We start from the raw sequence: 14,026 nt of genomic DNA on the forward strand, positions 1-14,026 counted from the left end.
GGTGTTTATGTATGCCAGTACTTTGAAAACACTTTGTTTAAAAGAGCTATTATCCTTGCTTGAAGCGATAGGCATGCACAACAGTTTGGCTTTTGAACTTTGCTAAAATTATTTGCTAATAAGATTTTGGCTTATGAAAGATGATGAAATGCACCAGCAGAACACAAATATCTTTACTAGATCTTGTCAGTAATTGTGAAGATAATTTTTAACAATGTTAGGATTTTCCAGGCCTCTTTCAAAATGACTGTGCTGCCTTGCTAAATGTGCTGATTGCTGTATGCCTTTGTCTAAAGAACAGTTGGCCTTAATTGCTTCTGAGCAATATTTCCTTGGAAGCTCTCAGATAAAAGGCAACACAGAGAAATCTGAAAGAATGTCTACTTAGAAACTGGCCATGTTCAATCTGTAAAGTATGTAGATTTTTTCTTTTTTTTTTTCCTGGGGAAAGGCAGAAGAGGGCAATAGGTGCAGGATGTGGAGGGAAGAAGCAGTGCCATGACCCTGTAGCATTGCTGCATGTTGAGTCACGGAGTGACATTTAAACAATTCTCATTGCACCCAATATGAAAAACTATGATGCATGTCAAACTGCTGGTCGTCCTAGAGAAAGATTTAGGAGAATAAAGGTCAAGGCACCAAATCCATAGGTAGCCTTTCCCATGCTTCCAATGTTGGGGGAGCGTACCAGCAAAACCTCAAGCCAAATGGTTCTTTAATGCCTTTTTTTTTTCTTCTTTTTTTTTTTTTTTTTTGAGGGAATGAATGGCTCAGGACTTTCCATCTTTAGAGCTGGTGGTTTCCACACCACAGTGATTCAGCCAGCATGAACTCTTGACCAAATCCCATTTTGTTTCCTGGCTTTATTTTTCTAAAATATTTTACATTTAGCGGGGCATAAAGGCCTCCCTAGTATGTGATGGAGTAAGACGGAGATCTGTGCTCTTTTTACTGGTTCTCTCTCTCAGAGGGTGGATCTCTGTGCTTCTGAAAACATTGCAACTGAAGCAATTAAAAAGAATCACTGAATTTTGACTAAAACTAAGACTAAATCCTTATGTGGTCTTGGCTTTTTGATGCTGTGTGTTTATGTGGAATTCCCTTTGAGGCTTAATAAGAGGTCTGATTTTTATTTGAGGAATATGCCCTGCCTGAAATGTTCTAAGGTTTAATCAGTGTGTTATTACATGGGAAGCTCATATACATTTGTTTAGTTGCTAGATAAATAGATTAGTATTGATGACAATTTCAGAGGATAATAGGTTGTTAAATTAATGTGGACAGCCTTGTTCCTTTGCCTCATTGGATGTTTTCTGATGACTGAATTCTCTGGGGCACTCTTTTTAAGGACTATGCTGGTGGTTATCCCAGTTTCTATGTAAGTGGTAGGTTCAGTAAGGACCTAGAGTAGCTTGGCTCTGGGGTGAGAGAGAGATGCCAGACAGGAAATCTATAGCCTTGGAAAGCTACAAATAAAAGAAATTATGTTCTGAAAATTAAAAACATAAAATGTTCTTTCAAAAGTTAATATGTTTATATAGATCCATTATCCCAAATGGTACATTATGAGTAATAAAATACTGCTATAATAGTTTTGAGACCTAAGATGCAAACAGATTACAGTTCACCTTTGTGAAAACACAGCATTATTTCCTTCAATTCCTTCATTACTTCCTTCCTTGCATCCTCTTGTTATTCAACAGACGTGAATATAGGTATGTCCAGGTTTGTTTCAGAGGCCCCTTTGTGCATTGACCCCCATTGTCTTTTTTGTTTTTCACACTACTCTCCCATCTCTCTATAATTTTTTCCCCATTCTCTAGTAATTCATTGGCTGTCTCTGATTCTACATGGCTGCCTTTGGCTATGGGCTGAGACAAGCTAGTTGCATGAGGCTATCCTTCTTTTCAAGTGCTGGTACTTTTTATATGGTACAGGTCATCCAAAATGACCTGTATGGTATGTATAGATGTATGAGTTTGCTAATAACATTGCTGCTGATTAACAAAAAGGCAGGTAACAAAAGTTTCCGTACTAAGGTTGTCTGCTCAGTGAAAATTCAGCTTTTTTTTTTTAGTGGATGTGCACTGAGACAAGGTTTCATAACATAATCATGTAGTGTTTTTTTTGTTTGTTTGTTTGTTTGTTTTTACCTTCTAGCACAGTCTTTGAATAGAGAAATCAGTAGGGAGCTGGTACAGCTATTGCTGCTTGTGTTGGGACTTGAAGTGTGGCTCTGTATCCACCTCCACATGGCACTGAATATCATGTCATTTTGGCCTTGGATGAGTCTATGGCTGGTCACATTGCACATATTGCATGTGGAGCCAGAGGGGAGCAGGTAAACATCCTTGCTGCTGTGGCTTTGGAATCATTGATAATAGATTGCGTTGCTGAAGTCAGTGATATAAAACCAAATTAACATCTGTAATTACCTGTGAAACCTCAGAATTTCACGTTCCAAAATGTGAAAGACAACCACCTTTCTGCACATCATTTTCTAGTGTGTCTGGTCCAGTGTGAATATCTTGTCCAGGAGTGGGAAGCAACTGCTATACCAGACGTGGATGAAACTATTCAGTTTCCTACCTTATGGTATCCCATAAATTTTCCATAAAATCCCTTGAGTCCTCTTAATACTCTCAAAATGCTATACGATGTTTTGTTGCAAAGCAAGGATCAGTTTATTCTCAGTAAGAACTGTGTAAGTTTTTATGTTCATGTTTTGTGATTTGCAAGTTATAAAGTATCATCTGCTTTGTTCTTCTGAAAAAAAATGCTTAGCAGCAAGATGATATTCTCAAAACTTTGATAGTTTGCATGGGAATTACTTGCTTCGTGCAGACTACTCCCGAGGGACTTTTCAGTTATCTTAGGCAAAACAAATGATTTAATTATTTTCATCAAACTTGAATCTTTAGCATATTCCTCCCTTTGAATGTGAAGCCTTATATAGCCTTGATTTTCTTCCTGAACAGGGTGAGATGGAAAAGAAAGAGAAATTATTTCAGCTAAGTGAATAATTCACACACAAGAATTTTTCCAGAGTACCTAACCTCTGTTTGCATCATATTGATGATGTGCTTACTGTTCTCTGATATTTATGTACCTTTCATATATATATTTATATTTTAAACAAAAAACAGCAACAACATTGTGAAACACTGTTTTGTGGCCATTGTTGGCTTGATGGGGTTTGGCTGCTCTCAGTGTTTTTTGTTTGCACGAAAGCCTGAACACTTCCAAAACAAATGCTCCTGAGAGAATGTAAACTTCACTTTCCCTGAAGACCGTTCTGTGAAGCTCAGATGCTGGCTTCTTTTAAGTACTTCTCCTGTTAAAACTGAGTTACACAAATGTTGAAACTGAGTTACACAAATGTTTGTGGACGGTACACAGAAAAGGTGTGCACAGAATACTTAAGGTAATGAAATGCAGGAATGGTCTGCAGCATAGACTTTGGTTCTTAAAGTGTGTCAAGCTCTTTCTGTACCTGGAGATGCTTACTGTGTAGGATCTTCAGACACATCAAAGATGAAACTTTTACTTAGTCAAGTGCTGGAGGAGTCACTGGTTTACAATCTGCATCTCTCAGACAGCTTTTTCAGTCTTGTACCTGCTAGCAAGAGGTTCCTGTTCTTCAGACTGCTGTTACCTGCCAGAGCTGATAAGGGCAGTGTGGGATACTGCACTGTATGTGATGGCTGTTCACTGCAGCTGGTTCCTTCTGCTGCTATCAAAAGGTGGCTAGCACCTTTTTGCTTCCCTTATTGATCTAAAAGCTCAGACTTTGAAGCATTAACTGAATTTCCTCTTCATGCATTGCGAAGTCAGGGGTTGCCTTGAAGAGGATGTGTTCCATGCTGCTCATGAGAAATCTGGCATTTGTCGCAGAGACAGCACGTCACTAAATGGTCTTCTTGAGGAGGATCCTTCAGGATATGATCCTGTCATCGCCTGCTAGCGGTACAGCCACAGGTGGGGCTTAGTTGTCACTGGTGCAGTGCGTGCCTGAGCCAGCGGGGCAGAACAGCACGGGCAGCTGCTAAAGCAGTACAAGGCCCAGGATTAGCCGAGGCTTAAATGCTTTGCTCTGTTACGGCCTCACCGCGGCTCCCAGGGAAACAGCCCAGACCTCATGTGCTGACGGCCAAACCACCCAGCCTGAGGACTGTGATGAGGCTGTGGCCGTACTAACTGCATCCTCTGCCTTCTGCTGAAGGCCTCTCATTCAGCAGCGTGTAGAAATACCTTTCAATCAGAAAAGCATGTGTAATCTCGCACAGCTTCATGGCATCTCTCTGCCTGGCTTTAACCTTGTGGTTCCGACGGTGGCTTCAGAGGGCGTCCAGTCCCCCAAGGGTTCGGTGCCTTGCAGCCTTTGAGGAATGGGTGAGGTGTGGACGGGCAGGACATGATTGGGTTGGGTCAGAGGCGAGGAACTGGTAGGAGAAGCCACCTCTGTACCAGCTCCATTTTACCATTTTTCTCCTGAGAGTCAGAGGAAAGTGGGTAAGGAGGACCTGGACCTCTAGATGTGGAACTAGAGTGGGGAAGGGAAGAGCCAGGTGCCAAGGTATGGAAATCTGGCAAGAACCTGGGATAAGGGCAGGGGGATTGAAGGTAGTGTCTTAGGTAGTGTCTTAGAGTGGAGGGATGCTGAGAGATGATGGGAGTGGGGCTAAGGAGTGAAAGGAGGAAAGGACACCACGTACTTGCAGAAGTACAGTGTGTGCTATCTGGTACTCACTTGCACCCGCAATAGAGAGATCCTGTGTGGGTCTGCAGTTTTGAAAACATCTATTTATTTTGTCTGCCTCCATGATTAGGAGGCCAATTTAGGGCTTATCTACTTGGGGAAATCCCTGCAAAATAGGCTAGGGTATGAATTTACAGCCTACTTAAAGACCCATCAGAAAACGCAGTGTAAATTCACACTTCAGCTTACTTCACAGGAACTCCCCCGCAGAAACAAACCCTCAGAGTCACCTCTGTACCTCAGTCTGCTGCTAAAAGTGAGTGGAATCTTCTCAAAGTGTGGGCCTCCAATTCCATTTTTATAGCTGGGTTTTTCTGTCTCTTGGGTTTTTCTGCAGCCAGTGTAAATCACTGTAGCTTTGCTGAGGTTGGAGAGCTGGGTCACTTCACACTGCTCAGGATCTGACCCTTTGCCTCAAGTAACCTTTTATTATCGATTGGCTGGAGGATATTTTCCTTTTTACTGGCTTCATTATTGAGCTGTTCATTCACTCCCACCACTGCTGATGTCTTTTTTTTTTCTTTCTTTCTTTTTTTTTTTTTCTTTTTCTTTTTTTCCTGTGAATTTTGTGTTGTGTTTTTCCTCCCATGTAATTTCCTAGTAGTGAACTAGTGACAGAGTGGGCTGCTGGTATTTCATCTTGTGGCTGGAGAGGTCAGGCTGCTTCTGATACAGACAAACACTCCATTACAGTAAACTCACAGAAAGTTTCCTTTTCAACCTGAAAGGAGAAGGAAACAAACTCCACCAATGGGCTTTCAAGAATTATTTCTGTGAGATGAATTCACACTAAATGCCAGTTTGGTAATATTCTGCATAGAGAAGGAAAAAAAGAGAAGACATTGTATTTCTTCTTTCTCTCTTCCTGAGCAGATTTGACTTGAGTCTTGGGTTAGATTAGATTGTAATCCTACAGTGAAAACACCAAACATTTGCACTGTGCATTATTGAAATTGGTCATTGCTGATGTCCAGATAAAAGAGCATAAAGGTCTAAACCTTCAAAGTTACTTGTCTGCTTGTGGTATTTAAAAAAACTTGCTTCTCATCAGGAAGAATTCAGTGATGAGGCAGATCCATAGTGCAGAGATAAAGGACCTCAGCTCTGAAGGATGGCATCACAGCAAATACTCCCTGCTTCACCTCTCCAAAGCTCTGAGCCAAACCCGTACATAGTAAGGTACATGAAAAGCTGATGGGACGCTTTTATTCCCTCCTCTTTTGCTCATCATTTTTCAGTGTTTACAAAAGCATACCTGGTTGCCCCATTTGACTGTAACAGCAGTCCATGGCATCGAAACCCTTCTGGCAGATTGCTGCCCTATGATGTGGTGCCCTCTGTGGAAATTCAGTCCTGCACACAGCCACAGTGCGTCTGGAAATCCCTCTGTGTTGGGCCTGCTTTGTTCATTGGGGGAGTTCTGCACAAGTGATTTTTAGGTTATTTTTTCATTCAAGTGCATGTCCAGTGAAAACCTTTTTCACCGGAGAACTGAAGTCAGGATTTCTCTACAGATGCCATGCTGAACTACTACTGTGCTATTACTGTGTTGAGTTTTCTTTTTTTTTTTTTCTCCATATTTCTTGGAGTTCAAGTATTGCAAATATATTTCAAGAAATGAAATTTCATACACTGTAAAATTCTAATACCCACAATAACCACCAAGTCCTGTGGATTCATACTATCTGTTATTCATTCTTCTTTTGAATGACATGTTTCTATTCATTGGAGTAATGTAATTTCTATAGAGAACATTATCAAACTAACACACATGTAATCACCACTATCCTGGTGGTAATGCATGTCACATGTTTAATGAATGCTAATTGCCCTTTGACTGTTCTTTGTGGGGTCTGTTAAGCATCCATCTCATTCTTTATATGTCAGTAGTCCAGATAATTTAAAAGGTTAAGTGTAATTAGCAGGCAATAGTAGCAGTAGTACTGTTCTTTCGAGTTACATATGGAGAGTTGTTTGCACGCTTGGTGCCAACTGCTTGAAAGGTGAGGTTTATTATCTGGTTAAAAGGAACTAAAATGTAACTGGCCATCTCTACAAGATAATGAAACATTCCTTGCTGCAGTCTACAGCAAGTGTAAAAAGCACTGTCCCTGTCTCCTATATGGCAATTTGATTTAAATATATTAGACCGCTCCAGGGTATACAGAGGAGTCTAATCTGGTATCTGTGGTGCAGTTGCATGTACCCAATATTGCAGTGTTCGCTGTGTATGGAATAATTTGACATGTAAAATGTGCTCCCTGCTTCTCAGGGGAGAGACAAATGTAACAGTGTATTGTCTCACTGCTAGCTGCTTGGACTTAGCTGAATTCCCTGTTATTACAAAGACATGAATAAAATTAACCTAAGCATAGAAGGAATAGGAGCTGCGAGATAATAAATATTTATGTCCCAAACTTGACATGGTGTCATAAATCAATAAATTTTGAAGAGATTTAATTCTTCTTTGTGCCTAATTACTTGACCTGTGGCACCAGTTTGCTTCAATTTGTTTTTGTGGTAACTTGTGCAATCTTACGCTTCCTCTTTCTACAGAAAATTTAGTATTGTTTGCTGATTTCCTCTTTAAATGCACTCAAAATTCCCTGTTTGCTAAATTAAGAAACCAGTAACGTGGAATAAAAAAAAGACACACCACATTTCATTGCCTAAGCTGTGATTTGTGGACGACATGTGTTGTTAATTATTAAAATCTGTGATTATGCCAAAAAAGTAATGTTTTATTTTCCCTATCATTCTGGTACTACACTTACATGGTTTTGCATATTGAAAAGCTTGGTTAAAAAGTATTTACAAATGTGGCTAATTTAAATGTGGGATCATATTATCAATTGAAAAATTTTATTGGAAAGAAGGCTTTGCAGTTGAAGCTGGCCTGTTCCTTGAATGAATATTGCAAGGTCCACTGTGGACCAAGCAAAAAGAAAGTCAGTTATGTGGGCACACGTTTGTGCTAGGTGTAAGTTACAAACATTGCATGCACCTGGCATTCTTCTCCCATCTTTCACACGCTGACTTTTACTATTTATGTAATACTTGTAGGGAAGAGACTGTCCTCTTGCTGCTCTTGCTCTGTGATGTATCCATCTGTAGACAGCCTGGCTAATTTATAAGTCCCGGAATCAGGATCCTACAAGGAGTTGCCCAGGATAAACCACCATAAGTAGTGCTCTCTAAGTATTCACTTTGTTACATAATAAGAGTATTTCAGTTGGTGGCATACACTTGAACGTGGCTGATCTTCTTGTGAAAGCTGTTTGGTGAGGGATATTCTCCTAAGCATGGGGAGCCTAGTGGAGCAGCCAGTGCCTGGCTGCCTGGCATTGATCTGACTCAAATGGAAACACGTTTTCTTTCCAACTGTAGCTGAGGGAGGCATTTACTGTTCTGCTTCAGCCACAGGGTAGGTATGAGCCCAGCCAGATTGGTGTCTCACTGCTATTGCAGTCTCCATGCCAACTGTATGTTTAAAGAGATCCTGGTCGCTCTGGTCAAAATTCCCATTAAAAACAAATAGTTAGAATTGTTTCAGAGGGAGAACAATCCACAAGTCCGTGATCAACAAAGTGTTAAATGAAGAGTGATGTGTGTCTCTTGCAGTCTTCAGACCTACAATAAGCCTTTCCAGAGGCTGACTGTGCCATATTTCATCTAGCTACCTGCTTTATGTGTTCGGAATGAAAATGCACAAAATCCCATTCCTTCCAAGGAGATAAAGGGCCATGTCACACCACACAGCTGGGTGTTTCAGAGCCACTCAAACTTGATCCAGTCCCTAGGCCTGTTTCACTGTGGCTTGAACTGCCCCTCTCAGGGGCACAGCAGAAACCCTTAGTGCAAAATGGGCAAGATCACTGGAGCACAAGGTCACTGTGTGCAAATCTTGTACTCTGCAGGACATTGCGGCTCTCTTAGGTCATTTCAGCTTCCTGACAGTGCTGCTGTCACTGAGAGAACAACAGCAGCCTCTCTTTTGTACTGTGCCCCTTCCAAGAATTCTGAAGCCAGCGGAAGGGAGTCTAGCTGCTTTGACACTGGTGGAGCTGTGTTCTTCCCTGCCACTTCCCCATCTGTGCAGCTTGAGTCCAAGCAGACTCTTTACAGAAGGGTGAAAGCACTGCAGAAGCCAAACCAAGGAAATAAGTCAAAGCTACATTGAAAGGCCGGGGTTACAGGTGTTATTCTAGACAGAAAATTTCACAATGCATACCAAGACCACACAGCAGAAATCACTTGGTTTCCAAGCCATTGGTCCAATGGTTCCTTTTCCTCCTCTCTGTTTGAAAATGTGCATAGCATGGGATCTGGCAGTTGCCTTTGTATTGGGCTTAGGTGAGATACACGTTTACACACAGGGAAGCTGTGGCACATTTGAGTGTTGTGTTGAACAGCTGTTGGCTTTTTGTGTTATTGTCATTAATATCAGTGTTGTTTGATTACTGCTTTTATCTTAGTTTTATACAGTTATTGGGTCAAGAAGCCACAGTTTGAGTTCTTTTTTCATTTGTCTTCACCATTAGACACATTCAAAAGACCATCCCGATAGGATATATCTCATCCTACTTGAGCTGTCAGGAGGCTAGCAGTCCAGTCCAAGCGAAGTGTATGGGCTCTCTCGCCTTCCTGAAGCACTTTTCCTGTTGGAAATAAAAGCCTACTGGTATGAAGATGCTCTGCAATGAAAGTTTGTTCCTCTTCCTGTGGGACATACCTGTACCTTTTAGATCACTGTTGCTTTGTTCATACAAGGTAAAGCAGGGGCTGCATCAGAGCTAAAGAGACCATTTATACTGCGAGATAGCATGGTGCAAACAGGCATTTGTTGTGAATAAGCATTGGAACATAATTACAAATATATCTTTACAGCTTATGAAAGGTATCTTTTCTCTGCATGAAAGAGAGCTACTGTGAGTCCACTTCCACTATGGTCAAGTTATTCGCAGCGTATAATGTGAAAGACAAGTCTGGAAGTTTAAGATAACTTTTGAAGAGAATTAAACTAGATTCAGTACAGCTGTTTATAGTAAGGTAATGTCTAACAACAACTGCAACACAGATATCATTTCAAGAGTCTCTGTTCCTCATCTTCTTACACATGTATAAATATTGTCTTAGATTATCTGATTTATCTAACTTCATGCTTTAGTTCATTATCTGTAGTGTTGTAATGCAGATCTAAGACTAATTCTGGAGATGATCTGAATTATTTCATAGTTATGAGAAATCCTTGGGAGGTATCTGACTGTTTACAGAGGAGTGTCTTGCTGTACCAAACTCCAGATTTCTCAGCACAGCCAAATCTCCTTGTAGTATATTATAGGTTAATTAGCTCTTCATCTTGAGTCAGAATCTGTTTCTCTGAGGTTGAAGTTAAAAAAAAAAAAAAAAAAAAAAAAAAAAGACAAAATGGGAAATGTAAAGAAGTAACTGTGATCTTTGACACGTGGATTTGGTACCATCTGTTAACATGACTTCTAAAGTCAGTATCAAATTTGTTTATTAGTTGGATTTTCGTGCTGTGGATAACATCACCCTTCGTTGTGAAGCTGTCAGATGTAGCTCCCTTGAGAAAGCCTCCCTGCCAGTTGAATATCTGCAGCAAAATCCTCTCCTGCTCAGAACTGCCATGCTTCCAGAAAGCAGTGACACTGTTTACTCCAGCTGAGAATCTATCCCAGGAAATCCTTCAAGGGCAGGGTCTAATTGGGCAGCAAACCAAATGTCACCCCAGAGGAGGAATTGCCATGAAAACACTGGTGTTTCCCCAGATGTGTTGGAGGCCTGTTGTTTTCCCAAGCCACAGAATAGAACATTGCTATTCTGTTCTGCAGAGTATTACTTTGCCATTAATTTCATCTGTTTTCCCCTCGATCAGAAGTGTTGATGTTTTTGAATTTTCATCTTCTTTTTCACTGATTGTGTCTTCCAAAAGCAAAGTGTTGGAAGGGACTTCACAAGCTTGTCTATCCAGAGCTGGCCAACGTGTGCCTTGGAGACGCGTGCAGCTGGTGAGCATTTTTCCAAGGGTGTCTATCACATTGGATTGGGACAGCATCATGTACAAAGGTGTCTGTCCTTACCAGAGCTGCTAGGTTGTCTGGTCTCCTAGCTGTGGGTGGCAGTGAGCTAGCAAGGATTGCTACACCAGCAGCTCTGAGATGCTCAAACTGTCTTGCTGAGGAGAAATGGGGTCTGGTCAGTCTCTCCAGCCTGTCAATTCCTCCTGGATTTCCTGTACCCTTCAGCACACTGACGTACATGGTACATAACTCATTGATCTCAGCAGTGTAAAAAATGTGCAGTTGTTAAACTGGCCACTCCAGCACAGTCTGTTTCTCTGGATCTGCTCTTAAAGGCATCCACTCTGAACCCTCTGCAGTTAACCACTCCTGATGCTTCACTATCACATTTTTTGAAGATTTTTCTTGTGTATGTGCTTTCACACATCAGGTATCAGTTCTTTTCTTGTTGCTCCCTTTGGTGTGTGGAGACTTGTCACTGTATGCTACAACACTATCCTCTGTCTCAGCTGCAGAGGCTGATGGCATCAGGCTGTATATATTCTTACCATATAGCATTTTCTAGTTCCATTTCCTTTCTTGGTCACACAAGGACAGGAAAAGGAGTTTGGAGGAATTAAATGAGATCAAAATTTCTCTTTTGAAAACTGTACAGAGAGTAACCACCGCTCTCCTAGAAGAGGAGCAGAAAATAGCAGCTTGCGTCACTTTGTATGATGATGACTGCAATAAGAATGGGAAATAGTACACTTCCCTCATGTCTTTTGCAGCCTCTGGAGTTGATGAATGATAATTTTGGTTCCTTCTGAGATTGAGGAGTGGATGACTAATGTCGTTGTGACTGGTGCCATCTAATTGGCTCAAAAGAATCTTCTGGTTGTTCTCATGATTGGCATCACTTCCCATCATGTGCAAGCCATTGGAGAGCAAAGACCATCTTTTGAACTGTCATGGTATGAAGAAGATGTAAAAGTATTGAGTTCCTGAAGCAATTCAATGTATATGAAGTATGTATGAATCAGTACTCTGATCTTCCTGTGCAGCAAGTCATAATGACTGAGCTATTTCTACAGTTGCTAATTTTATTATGTTAAAAAACACTTGGTTTGGTGTTAAAGTGACTTTTATGCAAAGTTTATATGAAGTTGTGATTTAAGAAGGACTCACCAAGAAGGTATAACTGAAATACTTTGCTTTGAGTCAGTTTGATCCATTTCAAAACCGTTTGTTGAGCTAGATTGCAGCTTATTGCTTAATATTAAGCCTAAGCCATCTGCCTGGACTGCTGCGGTGTTTCTGGGACAGGTGACATTGTATCCTGATTATTTCTTACAGCCACCCCCAGCTCTCCATTGCCTAACCGAGGGTGCATTGCAATTGCTGTTCGTACCTACTGTAGTGGTGGATCATGGGGAAAAGCTTGCTCAGAGAGCCTCATTCGGGATGGGTAAGACAATCTGTTTGTCAAATTGGGTCAAAAAAAACTTTGCTTTGGGTCAACACATTGAAATTAAATATTTCAATTCAGAAATGCCAAAACATGTAATTTTTCATCAAAACTGGAAGTAAAATATTTGGCACTAGCTAATGTCAGATTTCGAAGGTAAGGGTGTGAATTTTTCAAGGGATATTGACAGGAGATTCCTCCGTACCACATAACAGCAGATGTTCTTAACGCAGGCCTGATGGGGAGAGGTGGCACTCAGGTGATGAAGAAATACTCCACACCATTCACCAGCCTAGCGAGAAGAAGGCTTTGTGCTCATTTTGAAAGAGGCCAGTGCAAAAGTTAGCTAGGTAAGTGAAAATTACACTACACATAGAAGAAAAACATTTGAAAGTCAGCAGAGAGAACACTACAGTAGGATTCTTGGAAGGTTAAAAGAACAATGTGAATACAAACAGGGAAAAAAATGAAAAGGATCTGAGGTTGTAGCATAGAACCAAGTTAAATGCTCAGTTGGCATATTAGAAATTTGCTGGGGTAAGTCATAGGGCTGGGGTATTAGTACAACTCATTCTGGAAGGCCGGGCTTGGGGAAATGAAGTGTTGGTAGTATAGTTGAAGGTTATCTGTGCTTGTTCTGATGTTGTGGAATAAATGAGGGACAGACTTGTCTAAGTTAACTTGTTTAAGTTAGAAAGAGACGAAGAGCACAGCCTCTGTGATGGGAGGATGTAGTTTAAGCCACCTCACTGGAAGGAGTGAAAAGATGTTTTTGAGCAGTTCTTGGAAGTACTTTGTGGCAAAGCCTTGGTGGCAATGCGCACTTTACCTGGATACTGTTTGGAAAGGCAGCATGGCAAAAACCTTAGTGCATCACTGTCTCGGAATATGTTGGGGGCAATTCCGTTTCATAGGGGAGAAATTCTTAGAAAGGTGTTTTAGTCTTAAGTCTTAGTAAGAAGGATGGCTTGCCTATGCATCTACAGAAGGGAATAATAACGAAACTGAAAATCTACTTGAGAGGTTTGGATTCCTGGACAGATAGGAGAACAGACTGTCAGACAGTCTGTACAGAATTAGATTGTGAAGTGATAACAAAATATAATTGTCAAAAGTAATTAATGTTAAACTAATGTAATTTCCCAGTTCATAGGGCAGCTGGCCAAGGAAAAAAAGAATGAGCAGTAGATATCATATAGGTATTTTTTTAATCTCGACTTTTGATCTTCGTTATATTCTCTGACTAGATTACCTATTGAAATCTGGGTAGTAAGACTGGGTAATTTTACCCAGTCAAAGTTGCCTGGTTGGAAAAATATCCTAACAAGATGATCAGGTAAAAAGACAAGGCTCAAACATTAGGAAAAATATTCTAATTGTATAAGTAGTAAAACCACAGCACTTAGGGTTAAAGTGGAATCTTTTTGACTGAATTTTTAGAAGAACAAGCATGACAAGTACTTTTCAGAGATGGTCTAAGTTACTTATTCTGCCTTAGAGCAAGGGAAAAAAATGAATGATTGCCCCAAATCTCCTCTGGAGATGGATTCTTAAGCATCTATTAAGTCAGCACGTTGGGGGGACTTTTAAGACCCCTGCTTCTCAGGTGGAGTCAGGGCAAGCATAAGCCCTGAACTATGGAAATTTGCCTCAGGGCAATATAAACGCAGGTTTGGGGTTGTACTGAAGGAAAAGAAATATTCTTTATCTAGTCTGCAGAACTTTAGACAGGGATGTCCAGCTCCCCGGGTTGAAATACTGCACATCAGACCAGCATAA

The 14,026-nt window shown here is 40.8% G+C and overlaps 1 long non-coding RNA gene across 1 annotated transcript in view; it reads left to right on the top strand.

Moving 5' to 3' along the window:
- The window catches only part of LOC309880486, a 30,739-nt gene extending 18,142 nt beyond the window's left edge, over nt 1-12,597 (top strand). The window contains exons 7-9 of the long non-coding RNA XR_014317983.1: nt 11,571-11,753; nt 12,136-12,247; nt 12,481-12,597. This is a non-coding gene — a long non-coding RNA (uncharacterized lncRNA). The remainder of the gene's footprint in view (nt 1-11,570; nt 11,754-12,135; nt 12,248-12,480) is intronic.
- Nucleotides 12,598-14,026: the final 1,429 nt, after the last annotated feature.

The sequence above is a fragment of the Aythya marila genome (assembly GCF_965140915.1).
Source record: "Aythya marila genome assembly, chromosome: 7".
Lineage (NCBI taxonomy): Eukaryota > Metazoa > Chordata > Aves > Anseriformes > Anatidae > Aythya > Aythya marila.